The sequence below is a fragment of the Aedes albopictus genome, chromosome 1 (genome assembly GCF_035046485.1).
Source record: "Aedes albopictus strain Foshan chromosome 1, AalbF5, whole genome shotgun sequence".
Lineage (NCBI taxonomy): Eukaryota > Metazoa > Arthropoda > Insecta > Diptera > Culicidae > Aedes > Aedes albopictus.
In genome coordinates this window covers 229790272-229797911 of record NC_085136.1, presented here as the reverse complement: position 1 = coordinate 229797911, position 7640 = coordinate 229790272, and the positions used below count along the sequence as shown (strand labels likewise).

Below are 7640 nucleotides of genomic sequence, written 5' to 3'. Positions count from 1 at the left end.
TTATGGGAAGAAATCCGATGTACATTCTAACTTTATTATCTGCTGGTTCAGACATAGCGTGCCACGCCGAAGGAAAGAATGAGAAGGAGATAATGATGATGTGCAAGCTCCCATGCATGACCGCATGCTTTCCACATGCAGGGAGGACACAACTCCGGACAATCTTGTCCAGAGGATGTGTAGGGATGAGTTTGGCTGGAATGCCGTTTCAACGGCTATCATCCACACAGTCGTAGAGCTACAGAAGAGGAGAATGGCCAATGCAGAGGCTACACAATAGGTGGTCCAAGGGTTCGGAGTCGGCTCCCTATGCCAACACGGTTTGACGTCTGTCAGTTGTTGCAGTTAGCGAATAACATTCGATAACCGAAACATAACATGTTGCACTTATCAAACGTCTACTGAACTCAAATTTAAAACGAAAGCTAAAAAAAAAAATATGCCAAAAAAAAAATTTGATTTTACAGAATAGAAAAACACGATTTAAGCAACAATAACATTTTTTGTCATTTCATTGTTACGAATCTCTTGTACCGGCTTTTCGAGAGGGTTACAGCACAGACAAACAGACGTAACACTCTGATAATTCCCATCGTACTTCGATTTAACGATCTTTTTCAAAATTTGATAGTTGGCCAACTACTCACCTGTGGCGCTCACATCGTTGTTGTTCGAGTTTGACGTTTGCTCACTACCGCCACCTAGTTGATGGTCGGCCAAACTTAGTCATTTTAGCATTGGGCGAATATGTTTCCGTGACTATGATTTGAATCGAAAAATGTTCTAAGCGAGGTTCTAAGTGTTACGTCTGTTTGTCTGTGGTTACAGAATACCCTCTTCGAATGAGTGTAATCAGTTTTGTACCTTTTAATTCCTTTGACAGATACGCGTATATCGACTACCACTTGTAATCTTCCTCAGTGCATAACTGACACTGAGGAAGATTACAAGTGGTTCTGTGGGCTTCGTGGCCATGCGGTTAGCGCCGGCAGTCGTCTAGGCGTATCGTTAGCCTCGGTGTGGGTTCGATTCCCGCTCCAGTCGGTGCAAACTTTTCGTCAAACGAAAAATGCATCATTAGGCCACTGGGTGTTCTGTGTTGTCCGTTGTCTAGTGTAAGTAGTGTGTTCAGTCTGTGCAGCCTGTGGCTGAAGACGGTGTGAATTGTCTTTAAATACGCGTATCTGTCAAAGGATAAGCAAAATAGGGCGGAATTAAAAGGTACAAAACCAATAAAACACATCTAGTAGATGAATTTGCAGTAAAAATTTTAGAAAATTTGATGCCTTTTTCGAAAAGTTACAGCTAGTTGAACATTTTTTGACAAGTGGAAATTTTAGCTGTTCCAGTTACTTTGACTATCCTGGACTATCCCCTGTACCTCTCTTAGGTGTCCAACTAATCTTCCTTCCCCATTCCTCGGCTGTCGCAAGGACGTGGTCAGAACAGCATTCGACCGTTGGAGGATTGCGCCAATCTTGTCTGATAGTCAGTGGCCGTGACTATGTTTTGAATCGAAAAGTATTAATAGTGTTACGTTTGCTGCCCATGTTCGCATAGTCGACGTAACCACCATTGACAAGCTTATACAGGTACTCTTCGATATAACGTACAAAAAACTTTTCTCTCTGTACGTTATATCAAAGTGTACTTTATATCGAAGCAGAGAAAAATTTAATATTTTTTATGATAGTGTTGATGTATTTGATGTGAAATTAACCCCCAACAATAATTTCGGTGAAATTTACAAAACCAATAATGAAAAACATGAGTTTTTACGAAAAAGTAATTGCGTTTTTTGTGCTTCGATATAAAGTACATATTGCTTCGATATAACGTACGCTAAATTTTTCCCCAAATTCCGCTAAATCAGGGTAACAAGACTAATACTGCATCAAACCATTGATTTAAGTGATTTTGTAGTTTATCTAAATGGTTATCCCTGTAAAAAATAAAAATTTTCAATGTTGTACGTTATATCGAAGCAAAATGTTCGTTATATCGAATTCGCTATATCGAGGGTACGTTATATCGAAGATTATCTGTATACGACGAATCTACGTATATAGTGGTTTCCGCTTTTAGTGGTGTTGCGTGTATGTAAACGTTGCATTACACGAACACTACCTGAGTTACTGGTTGAAAATAGTAAACAAAAATCAGCTGATCCCGGTAAAATCAAACGGGCATATTTTCAACCAGTAGATTTGCATTAGTGTTCGTGACGCCGCGCTGCGAAACCACTATGTGACCAGTTTTATTCAATACTACACAAGATCTAACCTTTATTATGATGTCAACGTGGAAAAATATTGAACTTTGAATTATTCATTACTGCAATTTCAAAAGTGTATTAAAAACTACAGTGGCGCTTACGTCAACTATGGGAACATGGACAGTGCTTGTCTATGATATGACTCCATGCATGGAGATTGAAAAGTAATGTATTGATAGGGAATGTTAAGCCTGGTGCAGAATAGGTAAATTACACGACTGCCTTAATTCCCGTGGATTTCTGTTCTATTTTTATGATCTATTTTCTTACATTCGTTCATTTATTTAGTAGGGTACTGGTTTCCTTATTAAGCATGTAGCTCCCATTTTCATCCTACGGAAAACAAAAGATTGAAGTGCTGTTTGCTTTGTTTCTTATTTTTGTATTTTTTGTTAGAAGTGAGCACCCATGAAAACAAAAAGAACGGAATCAATTGGTGCCGTAATCGCTTGTTTTCGAATAGGATGAATATGGGAGCTTGAGATTACTGATGGCACACATACCCTACCTGTTACCCTATTACATCAAATTCAAGATGAAACTATTGCACTGTTCCCACCAAATCGAACTGCACAGTATGAAAGTGTGACGGTTAAAAAGTGTGACGATAAGTGCAACCATGCTGTCTGACAGCATTTTGACATCGAGAAATGACACAGATTAGCACGTGGTGTGTGTTTCGTCGGATTCTTTCTCGGTTTTGTTTTGATTCTCAGCCATCTGACAACTCTCCGATTCAATTTTCTCTCTGCTTTTCTCGCGAAAGTTGGTGCAGTGTTGCCAGTTATGCAGATTTGTGCGTTTCTACTAGTGTAAAAAGTTTTTGAAATGTTAAATTTATGAAAATGATGTCGGCAACCGTGCCCGAGCACAGAAATAGTGTGATAGCTGAAGTGCGTCAAAAATCCATCTTTGAAAGCAATCAGCAATACATAATATTGCTGATTGCTTTCAAAGATGGATTTTTGACGCACTTCAGCTATCACACTATTTCTGTGCTCGGGCACGGTTGCCGACATCATTTTCATAAATTTAACATTTCAAAAACTTTTTACACTAGTAGAAACGCACAAATCTGCATAACTGGCAACACTGCACCAACTTTCGCGAGAAAAGCAGAGAGAAAATTGAATCGGAGAGTTGTCAGATGGCTGAGAATCAAAACAAAACCGAGAAAGAATCCGACGAAACACACACCACGTGCTAATCTGTGTCATTTCTCGATGTCAAAATGCTGTCAGACAGCATGGTTGCACTTATCGTCACACTTTTTAACCGTCACACTTTCATACTGTGCAGTTCGATTTGGTGGGAACAGTGCAATATTTCTCCATAATACACGGTTAGTAGCTGCCTTTCTCTATTTTCGGTCACGCCCGATGCTCGTCAAGTCACGCTCCACCTGATCAGCCCATCGTGCTCTCTTTGCGCTCAACGCCTTCTTGTGCAAACCACATCTGTCACGAACACACACCAACTTTGCAGGGATGTTGTCCGGAATTCTTGCAACATGTCCTGCGAATCGTATCCTTCCGGCTTTGGCCACCTTCTGGATGCTGAGTTAGCCGTAAAGTGCAGCTATTTTCTTACAGTGCATATTATATATTTTGATTTTGAATAGCATGTAATTAAACTATTAAACTGCAATAGTTTACAACATGCATCGGAATGTGAATGTAGTGTTACTAAACATCAATTTTGTACTACATACTTGTTTCGCAAAACCCAAAATTGAGCAGCCCCTCGTGCGTTTGCGTGCTGACGTGTGGATCGATGCAAACAAACGGTACTTTATCACAATCAATGAACGTAAATTTAAAAGGCACTACAACTGATTCATGTGTTGTCGGGTTCCGCTCCGCACCAGGGGACTGTTATGGTCTTCTTGTTTTCTTACCCCGCATTAAAATTATGCTGCTGTATTGAAAGATAGGTTGTCAGCTTGAGCCCTACGCTTGAGCCGCTGTTATGCTGGCTACGAAAACATTGCATTGGTGGGATAGGGATGCCAATTCCTTGCTCCGCACAGGCATGTGACAACAGACAACCACTACCACTAGCAGTTCGAGAGTGAGAGAGTGAGAGCTATTGCAACGTGCCTCCACGCTGAAGCAACCGGTGAAGCTATTTCGCTCTCTCCTTTACAACTCGCAATCAGGGGAGCGGCATCCTTTCGCACTAGCTGATGGTGAACACCAACACAAGCGACCCACCCATCAGCTGAGCTAGGAGAGGGAGAGATTGAGAGAGCCGTGAGCGCCGCCAGCCGAGGAACGGTTTTCCGCAAGTACCGTTGTGTTGGTGGAGTGCTGCCGCCGGTCGCACAGTAGTTCAGTAGGAGTAAATTGATGGTAAAACTTTCGAATTATAACATACTAGTTTAAGCCTTAACAAGCGTTTTTGAGAAAAAATCGAACATTGTTGCCAAATCTATTATTTTGTTTGAGCATGGCTCAAGCTGCACTTTCATTATGATAGTTTTCATAGTATATCCTAATTGGTTTTACATACTTATAATGTTATGAACACCTATGCGATACTATTTCTTGTCTATACAAGCATAGTCGACGAATAGAGTTTTGTTATATCACCCTTTTTGTAAAGGAATTCAGGAGATTTTATTAAAATATCCAGTGTCAATAAATACATAACAATGTTTATATATGTTAAACTACAAATCTGAATATTTAAAAGAAAATAACTTATATTTTGTAACAACTCTTTCGGGGGTAGTTAAGTTATCGTAATATGAGTTTTTTTTGGTAAAAACAATAAATCTTTCTGATATTATAGATTACCGACGAGCATTTAGTTTCACTACAACACAATAATACTTCAGGTTGTCGCCAAAATTCGAGAATAAACTTTACCTTTGTGGTTCCTCTTACCGCGTGACTTCAAAGAGAGAGAGAGCTCCTTGTGTAAATACATAGCGCACGGTGGTGCTTTCGCATAAAAATCGCTCCGACCGTTCCGCTCGCTGCCAAGTCCGCTTCCGAGTGGTGATCAATCCAGTTCTGCTTCCCGAGCCGAGCAAGCAGAATCAAAGGAGAGTCTGTTTTTTGGTTAGTGTGGTGCCACTCCGTCCGTGTAGAAATCCAAGAAGGTAGGGTTTAGAAGCAGTGGAAGAGAGTGATTCAAGATTTTTTTTTTCCTTAGAAGAAAATTCCGTGCGGTTGTGTGCGAGTGAGATTTTTTTTAATTCCTTTCGTGATTACGCGGATTTGCCTTCTAGTTCGTTGCATTTGTCTTCTATTTCGGACGTCTCGACGTCGTCGGTGTTCTTTCCCGTTTTTTGAAGTTCTTGACGTACTCAGTCTGATTCTTCGTTCAGACTTGTCTGTCAGTAGAGTTTCGATTAGGTAGTGAGAAGGAAGCAGAAGAGTAGTGTTGAAAATGTGAGTTATTTTTCGTTGCTCCATATAATAGTTCTATCATAAAGTGTGCTCTGTTCTGGATTTTTTTTTTTGCTTCGCGGAGAGCAATCGAAAGAAAATATTCGACATTTTTCGTGGAAGAATTTCCAGCTCGGATTTTGACTCGTGTGTATATCTGGTTAACAGTTAATAGTTTGTTGTACATGGTTGCAAATTTGGTTTTTGTTGAAGCATATCATCGTCTGTAAAAGGAAAAAGACTTGTAAACGTGTGTTCGTTTCGGATATTCGCACGCGCCTGTCACGGAGAATATTACTCACCTTCAAATAGGGTTACAAAGTGTGTTTTCGACTTTTAAGTGATTTACTTCATCTATATGCTGATGTTCTTTAATTTGTTATTCTAGCTTAATAATTTAGGTAATGTAGGATTTTAAAATTCTTAAAATATGTTTGTACTTTTTTATCGTTAGCTATGACAAATCATAACATTTCTGCAATTAATGATCATTGTTCGGATTTACGTAATACATGTGACATAATGCCAGATGCTGTGTGGATTGTTCATCTCAGTACAACTTGCGACATAAAATCAAAAGCCAAAAGGTCCTACGAGTTTATAATGATTTGTGACAGTGAATCAACGTGGCTTAATAACGTTCCTCTTATGTATTTTCTTGCTTGTTTAAATAAGAACAAAATGAACACGTGATCGCTTTCAAGTTTCAACTGAATATTACTAATATTTCGGAGATGAACCAGCCCCTGGCTGAAAATCTCGATAATAAAGATAATAATAATAATTACTAATATTTGAACAAATAACTTCGTTTGAACTAGATTGTAACACATCCCACTGTTTAATAATTAGAACTTTTATAGTGTTCTTGTCACGATTCTAGACAAACACTGCCCAGTCCATCAAACATAATTCTCCCCATTCTCTGTTAGTGTCTGGCAATGTTAAATGTATTTTCTGAATCGAGATTATATCGAAAAGAACTCAAACATGAATTCGAAGAAAAAATTGTATTTTTAAAACTCTAAAAAAACTGTTGAATTTGCCTTGGCTCTCAGGCGTTCTTCCGGAGCATGCATCTATCGTGTTCGCGACTATCAAACAATCAATCGCTGCCTCAACAACACCAATACTCCACTAGGTCAACACGGTCTAGCGCACAATGCAGAGGATTCTAACTGGCAGCTTGTGGTTCAGTAAAAGAGTTGATGGTGCCTCTGTATGATTGTTTGTGATTTAAATCCAAGAGATTCAAGATACGTATCAGAGAAACTAGAGGATTACTCCTAGATCAAGCAGATAGTTCCGACAAGCCGAAATTCAACTGAGATGTTGCAAATTCTAGGTTGATGTGGATGAATCTATTAAAATCCATCCATAAATTTCCCCACGAGGATTTTTAGGAAAATCCGGTCAGAGAATTCCTTTAAAGACTTGAAATGTTTCCGAGAATTTCTCACAAGGTTGTTCTGTAATTTTTCACGGTATGCTTCTGAGCATTCCTTTTTGAATTTCTCCCAGAGGTTCTACCCGAAATTCTTCAAGATTCGAGAATTTTTTTTTTTTTTGAAAATCCGTTCGTTTTCCAGAATTCTGACCGATTTCTCCTGAACTTTTACAAGGGAATCCTGCTCATTTATTTTCCTAGAATTCGAAAGGCCAGCTCCAGAGGCAAGTTGTCTTCCATTTTGGGACATTTGTGCAATCATAGTTCCTCCTGTGATTTCTCCAAGAAATTTTTATGGGATGTACTGCTCTACAGATTCCTTCTGGTGTTCTTTTTAGGATTTTCTTGGGAGCTTTCTTAAGGTTCTCTGCGGGAGTTCCTCTCGGGATTTTTCCCCAGAGAATTTGCTGTATTGCTGCCAGAGTCCCACACGGGTTTTCTTCCGAAGTTCCGCTTTTTTTTCAAGAAATTTTCGTGAGCTTTCTCCAGGAGTTGCTTTCACGATTTCTAAAGAATTTTGTGC

At 39.3% G+C, this 7640-nt stretch overlaps 1 protein-coding gene across 3 annotated transcripts in view; it reads left to right on the top strand.

Moving 5' to 3' along the window:
* The first annotated feature begins 5221 nt into the window (after positions 1 to 5221).
* LOC109430715 (glutamate dehydrogenase, mitochondrial) overlaps positions 5222 to 7640 on the top strand; it is a 51552-nt gene continuing 49133 nt past the window's right edge. For 2 of the 3 annotated variants that reach the window (XM_029857556.2, XM_029857553.2), the window contains exon 1: positions 5222 to 5381. The gene's annotated coding sequence lies outside the window, so the exon portion shown is untranslated. Of the gene's footprint in view, positions 5382 to 5469; positions 5674 to 7640 lie in introns of those variants that run through there. The other variant, XM_029857554.2, reaches the window with a different exon arrangement.